The following is a 17,176-nucleotide window of genomic DNA, read 5'->3' as shown; positions in this document are numbered from 1 at the left end:
GTGATGAGCACAAGGGCTGTGCCAACAACTATTCTGTCTCAGAAATTCTCTTCCTCTTGGAAATAGGCTTCTATTTTTCTTCCTCATTCTGAGGTCACATCAGAATTCCTTCAAAAGTTGAAATTTCCTTATTGATGGGAACAGAAAACTGAGGGTGGTATGTGGTTTTCTCTCTCTTTCCACTGTAGCATTTCTGCAGTGCTGTCTCTGCAGCCTCCCCAACTTGCCCACATTTACTAAACAGAAAAAGCCCCAGGGGAGAAGTTTTTTCTTTGTTTTATTTAAAATATAGTTCCATTTTCATTCAAGATCACAAGGCAGTTCATTACAAAACACACACATTAAAATACGACTAAAACATGTTTAGCTGCATAACAAGACAGGGGAAACATAACATTAACCATAACCACCTCAATCTGACATCAAAAGCCTCAGAGAGCAGATATCATGAACTGGTAGGACAATGGGGAAAAGGAAGAAGACCCCAGTGAGGGGTGTAGCTGGGACTGGGACACACTGGGGCAAGCTGGGGATGGGGAAGGAGAGGTTGATGTAGGAAGTACTCATGGGGTGACGGAGGATGATGAGGGGATGGGGGTCAAGTGCACAGGAACCAAAGCAGCACGACCCATCACTAGAGCCATAATGACCCTCACATGGTGGGCTCTGAGGCATAGGGAGCAACGGGTGGGGAGCTCCAGGAGGCTGAGGCAGGCAAGGGTCCACAGCCCAGCTCTCTAGCTCTGGCCAGGTGAGACATGCTAGCTCTGGGAGGAGGGGTGTGATTCCTCAGCTGGAGTAGGATTGGAACAGGTGAGGGTCACATGCCTCATCAAGCCCAGATGCTGCAATCAGCATGCAAAAGGGAAGCAGAGCTGAGGTGCTGTGTCTTCTCAACTGCCCATGTTGATGGACTTCATCTTGGATGCTCCAGGATCTCTGCCAGATGGTGCTTTGGTTTGGACTTTGGACACGTGGCTTGACCTTGGACTAAGGACTTGACATACTGACTTGCCGCCAGGTAGGCCTGGGATTCAGGACAGCAGATGGGCCACTAAGAGAAATAAAGAAAATCTGAAATCCAGAACTTGCCACAATGCAAGAAAGTAGAGGTTAAAATGTATCACTAAAATGTAATCCTAACCCAAAGACTTCACTCCTGTGTTAATTAATAACAAAAGTCAGATATAAGGGTTGCCACTGGTAATGAGCCTACTCATGAACACCAGAATTTGCATTGCCCAACTGTGGGAAAACAAGGAAACCCCCACAGTGAGGCTCCTTTGTCATGCCAAAATCATTCAAATATGTTGATTCATGGTGATTTCACTTCAGTGCATTGAATAACAGCCACAAGTTGTCGCTTCCTTCCAGTTTTGAGATTGTGAGCTTAAGTGTCAATGATTGGTTCATGAGATATATGGGAGACAGATAGTTTTGAAGACGATCTTTGCTATTATTAGGCTGGTGACACAGAAAAAGCAGACCTTTATCACCATGTGAATGTCCCAAGACTATATGTACTTGTGTACCAGCAAAAACAAAGAGATGCATTGTCAGAGAGTGTGAAAACAAAATGCCAGTTGAAGCCAGGGGAAGATGCATCTATTTCCAGCAATGCTGTAAATGGTTTTTAAAGAAGCATGTGGAGCTTCAGTTCAAAGGTTGCTCTTGTTGCTTTCAGGCACCTGTCCCAAGACCACTCCGTGCCAAGCAGTGCTATTTTTCTAGAAAAAGAGGTGCTGGAACTCACCATGAACGCTTCCCTTGTTCTCTTAGATGCCAATGGTGCCCACCTGAGAGGTGCCAGAACTGCGTTCCAGTGATTGTGGCAGAAAAACCCTGGTGCCAAGGATATGTGCGTGATACAAAATGTGACAATAGCTTCACTCATTGAAAAGAGCGGAGCTTGCTCGTTACAATTTCTGCTACTCAGTGTAATATCCTGGATTTGTTGCCAAAGACAACTTTTTGTTTGGTGATTAATGAATGGATGTTCTTGTCTTCAGGAAGTTTAAATACTACTTACGCAAAAACAACCACCTTAATCTAAGGCAAAATTAAGACAATGAGCCAATACTGTTACCTTTAACAATGAATAATAAAGAAATTGTCTCAATGACAGCTTTTGAGGGATTAGCACCAATTTTAAACTTTGTATCACCCAATACTGAAGCCAAACAAAATGTTACTTTAGTTGCAAATTAGCAACCCTATGGGTTGTTGTATTTTAAAAAAATGTATCACCACCAGGTACCAGGGTCCTGGTTTTCATTGAGATCACAACACATCAGGAAGGGCAGGTTTGGTTCTTTGCTCCCTAGCTGCAATCTGGACAACCACCACCTCCAAAATGGCAGCCAGTGATATGGAGGCAAAGCTCCCACTGGCACCATTGGGCCTATAGTCCTTGGCATTTGGTATTCAATTAAGTTTATAAACATTAAGAATGTGTGTATGTAGTGTGTGAGAGAAATATGCATGTGTGCGTGTAGTCTGTATATGTCTGGGGAGTGCATGTGTGTGCTGCATGTGCAAGAGCTGCTGTGTTACACCAGACAATAATTACGGTAGTTGATTTTAGGATTATAGTAAGAAATAAAGTAGATAATGTAAACCTGCTCCTTGGGTAGGCAATACTGAGCTAGATGGACCAATGACGTGACTCCATGGAAGGTGCTTCCAATCTTCTTAGGCTGTGTTCACACCCCATTTACTCTGCATTCACTGCATATACAGTGCTGGGTTTACACAACCTTCTCCAAGATGCATATGCATCCTGTACATCCCTACCCCCATTAATTCCCCCTGGTATGTACACAAACCTCAACCAGGGCCAGGGCCTTTTCAACACTGGCTCCGGCCTGCTGGAACACTCTGTCTCATGAGACCAGGGCCCTGTGGGACCTGAATTCTTTCCGCAGGGCCTGTAAGACAGAGTTGTTCTGCCTGGCCTTTGGCTTGGAATCAGCCTGATCCCCTCCCCCTCTTTCCTTTTCCTTCTGTGATGGAACCCCTATTTGGGGACTTCCCTGGCTTTTTTCTGGCCCACGTAGGACCAGTCTGGATAGTTGGTCTTGGTGAAGATTTGACGTTTTCTCCCCCCAAACAGTTTTTTGATCTGGGCTTCCACTGAAATGAGGTTGCATTTTAAGTTGTACTTTAATCCTGTTTTTAAGTTGTATTTTAATCAGTTGTTTTTATACTTGATGTTAGCTGCCCTGAGCCTGGTCTTGGCCAGGGAGGGCAGGGTATAAATAAAATTAAACAAACAAACAAACAAACAAACAAACAGAAACCAATTGAAACTATGTGAGTGGCTAGGAGTGAAAGAGCTGTGAAATGCACAGGGAGGAGAGGAAACAACTTCACTTTGCTCTAAGGTGGTAATGTAAACACACACACACACACAGTTGTGTGACTTAGCATTCTGGAATAAGCATGATGCAAATCCCATGAAACTATGCCACAGCAGATGAAGACAAAGAGAACGACCAGTGGAGATGAGTCCCAGGTCTGTAGTTAAGGTAAAATGGCAAAGAAAAGAAAATGATTGAAGGGAAAAAGAAAAACAGATAATATTCTTTTCTTGTTTGCTTTCTCATAATGCAATGGTGCTATCTATTGGTCTTAACAACAGAAGAAGTAAAGGTAAAGGTAAAGGGACCCCTGACCATTAGGTCCAGTAGTGACCGACTCTGGGGTTGCGGCGCTCATCTCGCTTTATTGACCGAGGGAGCCGGCGTCCAGCTTCTGGGTCATGTGACCAGCATGACTAAGCCACTGTTTTTTAAAAAATATGTTTGATTTTTGAAAATGCAGCTGTAAAAACTCCGTAGGCTATACAGAACAATAAGAGAATTTTTTTAAAAATCCCACCTGTATCTGTGACAGAGTGAAGTACAGAGCTTGTTTACAAGATGGTCAGTATTAAGAAGTAAATATGGAGCGATGTGAGGGAGGTGCCATCTAGAGGCTTGGAGAGTGTGCAGCAGCTAAGGCTTTCCATGGGGTTTCTTTGAGGTTTTGCATGTTTTGAGATGGGGCTCTTCCAGATGACGTATTGAGAATTCATCCTGGCCACAGGTCTCTCTTCTGGCTGGTGTTTTTTTGCGGGTGAGTTCTGTAACAAGTCACTGATGCAATAATAGTGTATTAGTGGTGGGTTTACATAACATTTGCGGACCTAGAAGAAAACCATGATAATGAATACTGCTCGCACTTGCTTGTGTGATCTCTATTCCTGACCTCTGTAGAACATGCAAGTTGCAGCAATTTCCACTCCTGTTTCAATTTTTGATTAATTCTCCAACATCTCTACTCACACCACTCATCTATGCAGATGCAACAGTGGCACAGAAGTGTGATTTTTTTTAAAAAAATGTTTTTTATTTTTCTCTACCACTACTGGTATAGAGTAGGTTCTAAACTCTAGCCTCTGCTTGGTTGGATCCACCATGTTTTTCTCCACCGTTGCTCAAGATTCTGTGTTCCTGCCATTCATAGGTGTCAACGCCCTGGGTGCCTGACACCTATGAATGGCAGGGTGCCTGGGTGCCACCCACAAAATTCCCCATGAAGGGGCTTGGCACCCACAAATTTCAGTGTCGGGACCATATATGCTGCATGGCACCCACGGCCCCAGGCACTCATGGTCACGGGGCCAAGTTGGCACTCCTGCTGCCATTTTACAACCCTTGGGTCTGCAGAAAACCAAGTTGTTGATTGGGCTGCTACTGTCATTGGAGAGTTCTTGGAGTAATTGTGTCAATGGCACACTTCCCTGTTTTTAACAGATCGTTCAGGGCTTTGACAGAACTTCCAGTCATGGCTATGGGGAACCTCCCAGTGAGTCAGCAGCACCCAACAGTCTTTTTCTAGGACAAAGGAAGGATACAAACCTTCTCGCTCCACTATGACATGTGCACTTTTTAAGCTTCAAAAGCATGGACACCATATGGATCCCTTTGCTAGAAAGATGTGTGTGTCATGGTCCCCCCCCCCCTTAACATGTTAACCTGCATTGCAGGGGGTTGGACTAGATAGCCCTTGGGGGTCCCTTCCAACTCTACAATTCTATGGATCTAAGGGCAAAGGTATAAATCACTCCTGTAGCACCACCAGTGTCCACATATGAAGATAAAGAACTATTTCATTTAGTTTGGCAATGAGAAAGCCTGAACATACTTTGTTCTTTTCTTTGAAAGAAGAAGAGTTTGGATCGGATATCCCGCTTTATCACTACCCTCAGGAGTCTCAAAGCAGCTAACAATCTCCTTTCCCTTCCTCCCCCACAACAAACACTCTGTGAGGTGAGTGGGGCTGAGAGACTTCAGAGAAGTGTGACTAGCCCAAGGTCACCCAGCAGCTGCATGTGGAGGAGCGGAGACGCGAACCCGGTTCACCAGATTAGGAGTCTACCACTCTTAACCACTACACCACACTGGCTCTCAGTGTTGTGATGGCTTGTGGTATTACAGATCCCCCCCCCCCATAAACTGGTTTTGTAATCCTCTAAAACCCTACAAAACCTATTTAACCAGAAGTAACACTGGGACAAAAGAAAAAAGCATGTATATACCCAAAGCCTGGAAGCCTCTCATCATACCCTTTCCAACTGCCTTTAAAATTATTATCTTTCTCCAGCAAAGACAGGAGGGTCACAGAAGGTTAACAACAGTACACCATGGATGGCTTAGTTGCTTTCATTATTTTGAGGAGAAACTTCAGTTTTCACAAGTAGAGGGTGTGTTTGCTATTGAAACAAATGAAGGGATGCTTGAGAACACTTGAGCGTAGTGCATCATGGGAACTGAACTCTTCAACACTCTTGTTCTGGACATGGACCAAAAAAATGCAGAACAAGATGCCATGAATGTATATTCCATCACCGTGAATTGTCAAGTTATTCATTTTAAATCTGCCTGAGAGATGGCCATGAGTGGGTGTGTTGTTACTGGGGGTGGGGCACCAAGATCCACATATGTGAAAGAGACAGTCTCTGTGCTTTAGTTAATTTTGAATATAACAGATCTCAGGTGAAAAGTTAACCAGGAAGGGTGCAGCTCTTTCTGCTGCTGTTCATCCATTTGAATGATGTTGCTATAGTTACTCACTGCAAACATAAACTTATTTGTTCAACCTCCACTGTGAGAGTAAGTGACCTTGGAACTGCTAGGAGCAGGGCGTTGGTGCTTCAAAGACACCCATTTGAGGGAGATAAACGGAGCACCTATATCAGCAGGCTTGCCATTTTGGAATGCAGAGGTGCTTCTCTTCCTCTTCTTCCACTTCGTTAAGGGAGCTTTTAGGTAGAGGCTTTTGCCAGAGAGTGTGTTGAACCTGTGTACCTGTGACGCACCCAAGAATTGACCTGATCCCTGTGCTCAGAACTGTGATTGAAAGGGAATGACAGGAGCTCATTGTCCTCAGTCTATATAGCAGCTTTCCTCTTCCTGCCATCCACAGATCTGTGAATTGAATCTGTCAATTTATTTGCTCTTGGGCAGTAAAACATAATGCACAGAGCTAGCATAACATATTGCAGCCACAGTGATCAGTAGTCCAGTCACCTGCCCTCTTTTTGCAGGTGCGGTGCAGCAAAACTAGAATGTGGCTCCCCATATGTTGTTGGACTGTAGCTCCCATCAGCCCTGACCGGTATGGTCCAATGATCAGGGATGGGCCATAGCTCAGTGGCACATGGCAGCTGACTTGCATGTAGATGGACTGAGGTTTGATCTCTGGCATCTCCAGGTAGGGCTGGGGAAGCCTGAAACCCTGGAGAATTGCTGCCAATCAGTGTAGACAGCATTGAACTAGATGGACCATTGGTCTGACTCCATATCAACAGTTCCCTTTATTCCCTGCGATGATGGAAACTGTAGTCTGACAACATCTGGGGACCCAAGCTTGAGAAAGGCTAAACTAGACTATGTGTTTGGTGTGGGCTGGGATAAGGAGGCTCCCTCCTGCTGCTGGTTACTCTCCTTGCTTGCTTGCAAGGGACAGAAAGGTGGCAAACCCATTTGCATTTTTCAGGCATTCCTCTGAAGGAATGCTGACAAATCCTATCTGGGCTTGTGAGTTCTGTGTGATGGTGTTCAGCCATCCCTAATTTGTTGAGGAAATCTCTGGATGGTCTCTGGTCCCATTCTGCTCCAAGCAAGTCAACAAGAATGATTATCGGCATTTTATGAAAGCAATCTCAACCCCACTTGGCTCATGACCTTCAAACTGAGTGCTTTACTCTAGTGCTCAAGAGACCAAAGACGTGCCCCTGGTGCCTACTCTTGGAAGTGATTACACTTCAATGATTACTAATATGTGTGTAGAGTACCTTTCTGCAATCTGGTGTCCTCCTGATATTGTGGACTACAACTCCCATCATCCCTGACCATGCTGGTTGGGACTTTTGGGAGATGTAGCCCACAGTATATTGGAGGTACCAGGCTTGTGAAGATTGGCACAGAGGTGCAGTCTCAGGTGTTGCATGGTGTTCATCAAGGCTAAACTGGATTTCCCCCCTTGCAATATTCAACCTTGGACGCTTTGGTGTGTGCCATGCCTGCTGGTGGGTCAGTGGAGGAGGCAGGTGACAACAAGCAGCCAGTGAGCAGCACAGAGCTGCCCTCCCAACAGTTTTGTTGCTGCCATGGCAAAGTCAGGGCTTTGCAAACTCAATGGCAGAACCCGTCTAGTGCCCCCACTAATGTGTCTATGCAGTCCTGACCTCCATGTCACCTTGTATTACTTTACTGACCTCAATGCCACTAGTTGCTCCAATGACAGAAAAGGACATTGCTTCCCACCAAAGTTAGCTTCTTTCTTCTCTCCACATTTTGTCCCAGCTGCTGCCTGGTTTTAGTAAAAGGAGAAACTGGAAGTTCTCCCTTGCAGGGTTCATGCCTGGACGTTTTGGCCCTCTCTACCCTGGAGCAGAAAGAGGGCTTTGCTGTGCTTGCAGGTGGATCAGCAGATGAGGCAGCCAGTACAGCAAAACACCAAATCCTGCCAAGATCATATCCCGTCTCCTCTCCAGAATAACAGCAATTTCTGACACTGTAATAGTATACACTGCGTGGGAAGGTGACAGCTGAAACTCCCATCCAGCTGCCCAACAACTGCATGACAGAGGCACTAGTTCAGTTCTCTTCTGAGTCTCATATTTACTCTTAAAACAGGATCACCATAGTGAACAATGCACAAACTTGAGAATGTGTGCATCACCAGCACCTACTAGGGCACTCGCAGATTAATGAACTCTGAAGAGAGCTATTAACTCAGTGAAGGTGCAAAGGAGACAGGGGAACTGGGGGAGATTAGCAGCCAAACTTAACAAATGCATATTCTTGCCTGTTAGCACAAGAAGGAACTAAGTCCACAGAGCTATGTCGCTGCTAGGCAGATACTCAGATCATAGATATACAATTGGGAGAGAGGGCTCTGTGTGATGTCATTTCCCCTCCTCCCCTGGAGAGGAAGGAGAACATAATACTTCCTGTTCCCCTCCCTCTTCCTTTGATTAGCCATGGCAAGCCTCCGTTTGCTTCAGCTTTAGGTACATGCTTGAAGCTGGTTATACTGTAAATATAAGTATTTTGCCTACGTACGGTAGCTTTTACTGCTGCCATTGCTGTGAACCAGTGCAAGATTATAAGTAAATGATATTTTTTATCTTCTCAAGCTGTTGCCTGATTTTGAAAAGGGGAACCAGCTTGCTTCGCAGCTGGATTTGCTCAAAACAATGATTTACAGTCTAATTCCTATCCTTTTGTTGTCATGGATGGAATTTAGAAACTCTGTTATTTTTTATTATTTTTTATTAAATCTGTATACCGCCATTCATCCATAGATCTCAAGTGGTTCATCCCACACAAGTGGGTACCCAGAGTGATAAATTGCAATTAATATAGCCTCTCCTACTCATTAAAACCCATCTCACAGGAACTTGTATCATCACTGCCTTGAAGTGATCCTCTGCTGAGCCAGGAGATCCTTTCCCCAAGTAGACCTTTTTTCCTGAGTATATTCTTGCCAAACAAGAATATGTGACTTTGGGCTTCCATTCTGGTCTAGCACCACCTTTGCTCTTGAGTCTCAGAGAGTGATGGGGAAGAACTGGGGATCAATATGGGGTTTAGGATGGGGTCACTGGGAGAATAAGGCAAGATGTCTCTAATATGGGGCACTTCAGGCTATCTTTTGACAGGTTTATCCATGTCTTCAGTGGGAGCAGAATGCTTCCTGGGGCCCAACCTCTTTCTCCTATGAGATCTCTCCACCACTTGGCTTTGGTTTTGGAGAGTGTGCTTGTTTGGGTAGGTGAAGGCAACATTTTGTAGTCTATCCATCCTTTTGCCAGTAACATTTTGGTGTATATGGTTTCTTTTCAGCAAGGCATTTGGTTTTTACGGAATCTAATATTTAGGCTTGGTATAGTAGAATTCAAGGAAGAGGCAAAGAAGAGTAAGGGAGAGGGAAGCATCAGTAGTAGAAGTGGGGCCTACAACAAAATGTTGCCGTGTGGAGTGTGCCCTAGGATGCCAACCACTCATATTGCATTTGAATCCGTTTTCCATCCCCTCCCAATCAGTCAGTATTATGTGGCTACTAAGTACACTTAGTTCTCTTGGGACTATTTTGGAGCCACCCCGTTCTTTTAAATAAATAAACAAATTTCTTCAAACCTCAGGGTTCCTTGAAATCTGCTAATATCTCCCTCTTGGGTAGTGTGTTGGTGTTCGGTATATAAGCAACAGCACTCACAGCCTGAACATCAGAAGTAGAAGGAATGATTAGGAGGTTGCTCGGCATTTTGATAAGTAGAAGCTCTGCAGAAAGCTTTCATTGGTTCCTGGGCCTTCAATGGATACATTTTCAAGAGTGTGCCTGCGATTGTGTGCAGGGCAGAAACCTGCTTTTTGAATTAGAAAAGGTGGTGGCTCAGGAACAGGAAGCCAAATTCCTCAACAAATTCCAGATGTTGTGCAGCAAAATTCATGGAATAGTCTGGCAAAGTCATTTGTTTTCTTTCATAATGCTTAATAGCACACAGTGGCAGAGAATTGCTTGGAGCAGGCGGTGGGGGGATGTGACCTTCCAAATGTTGTTGGATTCAACTCCCACCAGTTCTAGTTAGCCAGCCTAGGAGGAGATGTGCAAGGGAAGGGAAGGAAAAGGAGGGCCACAGATTCCCCATCCCTGACTTAAGAGGGATTCTGCAGTTAAAGTTCATTTCCGCAACACCAATCTGCAGGGACAAGAGAGAGCTCATTTCTCTTCTTGGAATCTGGTATTTTATAACAGACTGGAGCTAACTAACAATGTTTCCACCAGATATTTCCATCACATGCCCCCATGGAATCCCTGCCTTAAACCGTCCCCCCTCGCCTTCTCATAAATGCGCCATGTAATTCCTTTCAGTTTTTCTGCTTGGGTGCCTTCGGAAGGTACAAATGTGGTGGGCTTTATGAGGTGACACACGGGGAAGCTTCCCATGTGCAGAACCACATGCACTGTAACAAACTCAGTGGGGAAGGTAACTTGATGCAAAGCTCAATGAGGTATATAATCACATCCTTATTTCTATGCTCGGTGGGGCGTTGATCTTCTCCCCTCCCTAGAGTGAGCAGCTATAATTAGGGCCTGGTAAATGCAGACAGCAGTTTCCTCCCCCTATTGCAAAACACTCTGGCCTCTTTTGCCAGGGTACAATTCTCCATATAAATCTGGCTCCTCTGTGACAGGCAACGCAATGGGCATTCCTAGGAGATCACAACTGCCATGCGGTCTCTGCTGTGCCTGTGACCACAGTGACCCCAATGTCATGGGTTTTTGTGAATTCTGTACCCTCTCCTCTTTTCTGCCTCTGACATTTTCTCTCTTTGCAGGACTTAAAGCCATGATTTCATTGCCTGGGTTCCTCCTTATTCTTTTTTTCCTTTAGGTTGCATATGGACAATAATTTCTAAGGTGCACAGGAAATAATTTCTGCTTTATTAGCCTTGGTCTAGATCCATTAGCAGCTGGATCACTATAGAAGACAGAGTAGGAAGCAGGGAGAGGCAGTGGCCATTGCAGAAGCAGCAGCTTCCCATTAGGAAAACTTAACTGCTGCCATCTCCACTAACTTAATACAAATCAGCAACCTGGTGGACCCTGCTAGAGGCCCAGCAGCATCTGGTCTCACCCCTGCCACCCAACATTACTTGAGTGGAAACTCTGCACTAATTTGCTACTCTACTACTTCTTTTTAAACACACCCAAACACCAAAACATAGGTATCTATGATGTGTTTGTTCATTACTTTTATATCTCACCTTTCTTCCAAAGAGCTCAAGGTGACAAGCATAGTTCTCCTGCCTCCATTTTACCCTTACAGCAACCCTGAAAGACCATGAATGGCCCATGGTCACCCAGTGAACCTCATGGCCAAGTGGGACTAGAATCGTGGTCTCCCAAGTCCTAGTCTGACACTATACCACATTGGCTCTCTCTAGGAATAAGTTTGGACCATTATGAATTACTCTATGATACCACCCTAAATAGACATGGCTTCCCCAAATGATTTTGGGGTTGTAGTTTGTTAAGGATAATGAGAGTTTTTAGGAGACCTCACCCCACCCCCAAGCTAAAGTCTCCAGAGTTCCCTGAGAAGAGGGGTCGATTGCTGAAGTACTTTGAGACCTGTAGCTCATTGAAGGGAATAGGGGGTTTCCTTAGCACCCTTAACAACTACACTTCCCATGGTCCTTTGGGGGAAGCCATTATTTTTTAAAGTAGTATCATAGTGCTTTAAATGTATGGTGTGAATGTGGTTTTAATGGAGATTTGTATGATGGGCATTGAGACAGCTGTGATATATTCTCTCCACTCCACCCACTCAAGTCTCTGAATAACCAAAAATCAATTCAAATCTCCCTCCCTCCCTCCCTCCCTCCCCCCCTCTGTGTGTGTGTGTGTGTGTGTGTGTGAGAGAGAGAGAGAGAGAGAGAGAGAGAGAGAGAGAGAGAATACTTTTTCCCCCGGACTGTACTCCCTCAAAAAGTACATAGCAAATTGTTTTGATAGTGCCCATGAGTTAATTCCTTCTGTGGATGGAAAACTGACATGTTAGGGAGAAGTATTGGGGGGGGGGATTGCTTGTGTAAACTTGAACCCTGGGCTTAGATTTTGCTGCTAAGAAATCCAATCACCCACACAACCTGTAAAACTCTGGGCCTCTGAAAGAGCAGCTCTGTCGACTTTGCCCCTTGTGCTGAATTCTAAGCACGTCAGCAAGAGGGAATGAGGGGAGAGGGTGATAAACAACAGACTTATATGTTGTGTTTGGACCTCATAAGCCAAAGGAAGAGGGATGCGGAGAAATTTTTGGCTTGGGGAAAAATTCCAGTTCTGAATAAAGTATCCAGAGATAGAACTCTTCCAAATCTTCTTATTAGTCACTAGTGGCCCTCCCTTTCTGAATTGAAATAACACTCTTCTGATCCTTCCATTATCGCACCATATCTAATTACTTACTTATTAAGCTCTTATCCCACATGGCACCACGGTGCAGCCGGCCAACATCTGCCAGCTTCTAATTAATTCTTGCAGACAAGCTTGGAAACCTTAACCGCCTCTTGAGATAACACATAACAGCTGCCTCCCATCAAACATTTATGACCCGTAAAAAAGAAATGGGTTGCAGCCACAGTGGCTGAAGACACCAGGCTGACCGGGCAGAGGCAGAAAATGCCTCTCTGGCCAAGTATAACTCAAGGGGGTGGATTTACCCAGGGATCAGTTAAAGGTATTCATAGCAGGAAATTTGCCCAGCACTGGAGCATACAATATTAGAAATTAATTTATTTTCTATCACAAATGAGTGTGTGTGTTTCTGTATATACATACAGTAGTTAAAGGAAAGTATCTTTAGAAAGTTATCAAAGATCAGGTGTCACTTAAAGTAGTGAGGGCAATTCTTGCGTGGGCTGTGGTAAAAATTTCATTTTTTGCAGTCTTGTCCCTCAGTATTCCTGATTGCGGCAAAGCCTGTGGAGTCCCTAAAAAGAAACAGCTGTCCATTTTAGCAGTCTATTATTTCTGGATGCAACACCCCTCCCCCCCGCAAAGAACTCTCAGAGAATCAAGAAATACAACATGACACATGACACAGATCACATACTTTGAAATCCCCCTCCTATTATAACATGATGTGCTTGTTTTAACGTCTCTGGCATCTGGCATGGCCTCTCTATGATCACCATGACATGCAACCAGCAGCCCCATTTTGTGTCATGAAGGGAAACGCCAGATTCCACTGTCATATTATATGTCAGTCTTGAGGTGGAAAGGGAGGGACAGATTGCTTCTAGTAAGTATCACTTTACACTGACATAATAAATGAGATCTTATTTCTTCAGCCGTAAGGGCTAAATACATTTATGAGTAACTGAAAGAGTGAAAACTGGGGAAGAAATAGAACTCCAAGGGAGCTGAGATTCTCCTTCTGTGTGAGACACTGATCTGGGCAGCATTTAGTTTATTGATTACATCTGTATTATACACCTCTTCAAGGAGCAGAAAGTGTCATATGGGAGGAGATTATCCTCAAGTTGAGTCGGGAGTGATTGATCTTCATTGTTGAACGGGGATTTGAACCAAGATCCTCCCAGTCCAAGAGCAGGGATGGGCAAATCTGTCAATTTCAGACCTCTCATTTTCTCTCTTTAAATCTTAAATTCAGTTCTCTACATTTCTGCAGCAATTTGCATTTAAAAAAATAAAAAAAATCCTTATGAAATTTGTCAGAATCATAGTGTGAATTTCTCTTGATAAACATTTTGTGTGTGCAGTTTTGACAATATAATGCAAGCAGCTTCCCCGATATAATGCATATTTATATATCATTTTCACTAATATCTGTTTTATGCACGTTTCCCCTAATATATACAATTTGTATATATTGTTTGGTTGGGGAACTACATTGCAAAATTCAGAATAATGAAGGATAGCAGTGTTTTGGTTCCCACATTGGTCTGAGAAGTATGAATTAGTTTCTCATTAAAATGTAAACCAAATGGAATTTCTCCTCCCCTTACTGGCTACTGTCATTCATATTATCATATTATATATGGGAGGGGAAAGAGACCTGAGGGAGACAATGGATTGCTTAAAGCAGGGGTAGGCAACCTAAGACCCGGGGGCTGGATGCGGCGCAATCCGGATGCGGCCCAATCACCTTCTCAATCCGGCCCACGGATGGTCTGGGAATCAGTGTGTTTTTACATGAGTAGAATGTGTGCTTTTATTTAAAATGCATATCTGGGTTATTTGTGGGGCATAGGAATTCATTCATTTCTTTTTTCAAAATATGTCCAGCCCCCCACATGGTCTGAGGGACAGTGGACCAGCCCACAGCTGAAAAAGGTTGCTGACCTCTGGCCTTAAAGCTACCTACAAGCACTTGTGCCTGTAGTGAGGTTTGTACCATGGACTTAATTTTTAGCTCCCTGCTCACTCTCTTAACCATTATGTTGCACTAGTTTACTGAACTGCAACCTGTCTTCCTATAGCAGGGATGGGAATCTGTAGCCCTCTAGAAGTTTCTAGACTACAATTCCTATCATCCCTTATTGGCCATGTTGATGGGGATTGGAGATCAGCATCTGGAGGGCCTATTGGAATGTCTGGGTATCTTACGTAACCAATGAGTTGTGGAATCTGCTTCCAAGAGAAGTTTAGGGTCAGCAACCATGCAGGAAAACAATAATTTTGCTTTGAGGCCAGTTGCCCAAAAGCCAAGCTTGTTTTTCCTCTCCCATGTCCACATTTTTAAAGCATTGTATCTCAGGGGTGGGGAACCTCAGGCCTGTGGACTGAACGCAACCCACCTATCTCCTTTGGATTACCCCATGGCCACACTCACTGGTGGAGGAAGGGGGTGCTGTGGGCGGGGCCCACCCCGGGTGTCATCCCTGAGGGGGTGTGAAATCGCCGCCCCGCCCCTGTGGGCACCGCTCCGGGTGTCGGAGCAGCTAGCTCTGCTTCTGGCCACACTCCCTTCCCAGAAACCCCCCTCACTGGCCCTGCATCACATCCTTGAGTTTCAAAGGTATCCCTGACCAATGGCCATGCTAGCTGGGGCTGAAAGAATTTGTAGTCCAACAGCATCTGGGTGGGTACGGGGTACAACTCTTGTCAAGAGTTAGCTACTTTTATTTTAGGGCAACAGCTTTTGTGCTGCTCTCAATTTCTGAAGCTCTCTAAATTTGCTGAGCTCTGTCCCCAGGCCTTTTGGAAGCAGGAAGCTGTGTCATACCAAATGAGACCATTGGGCAATCTAGCCCAGTATTCTCTTCACAGACTGGCAGCAGATCTTCAGGGGAATGCCAGGGATTGAAACAGATACCTTCTGCATGCAAAGCAGATGCTTTACTACTGAGCTACAACCCTCCCCAAAACCACTGAGCTCCACACTCTTGGCTCCACCCCCCCCAACACCAACACCCCCTACTCCCAATAGCAGAATGTGTTATTTCAAGAGATGATTTGGAAACCAGAAAAAAAGCTTTTGCAGGCAAGCTATGTCTTTATTTTGCTTTAAGAGGATTCTTATGACTTTGATTCTTAAATAGGCTTTAGCTTTGAATGATGTTCTGGGTGGTTTTATAAAATGGTTGGTTTCCACATTTTCAATTGGTATGTTTCATGGTATTTATGTCTTCTTTTATTATGGCTTTATCCTGCTTCTCCTCCAACTAGCTGGAGCTAATGTAGATGATGTCTCTCCCCCCACACGCTTTTATCCTAAAAGCACCTCATGAGGTAGGTTACACTGAGAACTGGAGACTGGGCCACCGTCTGCCAGTGAGCTTCAGGACCAAGTCCAAGCCAACACACTAACCACTTCACCACAGTTGCTGTTCATTGAATTGAAAGTCTCTGCTGTAAGGAGGCTACACTTCTTTTCTTTTTAAGCAGCAACTCAGCAGACATATAGCAGCAGTAAAACCAAGGCTTTCCCTGTTGATAGAATAGATAACAGGCTTCAGGTTGCTTCACTGATCAGCCACAAGGAGCCGCTGGTGACTAACACTCCGGCACTTCAGTCTAGTTTAAGAACTATTGTTCAGTCTATAATCCCTGTTTACAGAACAGAAATTTGTGAGCTTTTGATTACTAATATACTCTATAGTGAAGAAACTACCACCACAATTTGTGCTGAGCTGTTGTGAATGGTTAAAAATCTATTCTGAACAATACTATCCTGAGGTAGAAGGACAGAATGGCCTTTTCTTTGTAGTAAGAACTATTGGATTTAAACAACACGTGGATACAATACATTCAATGTTGGGTGAGTCTGTAGGAATTATTAGGGATCTTGCATATTGCTCATATGTTTTAAGCTGAAGTGTGTGTTCTTTATGATTCTTCTGCCCCGGAAAGACTGTTTTCTGAAGTCATGTTATCAGAATATCCTAGAGTTCTGTTTTCCTTTCAAGAGGGAAGTAATATTCCACTTGGTGAAGACGGGAACCCTAGAAAATAGGATCCTACGCAGTTAACATTGTCATGAATGCCCCATCCCAATTTGGATCCAGAGAGTCCTTTTTAAAACAATAAACATCAAGCAATACATATTTTACACAATAGGAAACTTGCTATTTCCGATGAGGGATTTCAAAATATAGGACAGCAGTACCCATTATCTAGAAGGCATTCAAAAGTTCTTAGATAAGCTCATCTTTCCAGAAAGACAAAAGGAACATGGAGGTCAGATGTCAGACCCTTCTGTGTTTACGTAAGCTATAAATGGAAACTGCAATCCAGTGAAGTACTGTGCCATTCCTCTAATCTATTATTACGTCTGAATTCTTCAGCTATGGTGGTGTTCCAGATTCTTGTCTATCAGCCCTGCAGTGAAAACCCCAATGAAGTCTTCCAGCCCTCAGCAAGCGCTATCCTGGCTGCCACCAATATAAACATTACCAGTTCTTTCTTTGGAATGTTTGTTTGTAGCTGTAAATATGGATAGTAATGCTGTTAAAGCACCTTCAAGTTATTTTGCTGCGTTCCTTCAGAGATATTCCAGAATCATATCCCAGAAGTTTGCTAGATAGCGGTATGACCACATATGCATTAGTGCGTCCCTACTCACATCCCCTCCAACGCTTAGGTGGGAAGGTATTGT

General features: G+C 44.2%; 1 long non-coding RNA gene across 1 annotated transcript in view; it reads right to left on the bottom strand.

Annotated features, from left to right (window-relative positions):
- Positions 1–858: 858 nt before the first annotated feature.
- LOC310679836 overlaps positions 859–17,176 on the bottom strand; it is a 36,266-nt gene continuing 19,948 nt past the window's right edge. The window contains exons 2-3 of the long non-coding RNA XR_014512554.1: positions 3,880–4,136; positions 859–1,054 (exon numbers count right to left, since the gene is read on the bottom strand). This is a non-coding gene — a long non-coding RNA (uncharacterized lncRNA). The remainder of the gene's footprint in view (positions 1,055–3,879; positions 4,137–17,176) is intronic.

Source organism: Podarcis tiliguerta, assembly GCF_965153285.1.
Source record: "Podarcis tiliguerta genome assembly, chromosome: 6".
NCBI lineage: Eukaryota > Metazoa > Chordata > Lepidosauria > Squamata > Lacertidae > Podarcis > Podarcis tiliguerta.
Note: the sequence above shows the minus strand (reverse complement) of the source record. Positions and strands in the feature narration are given on the sequence as shown.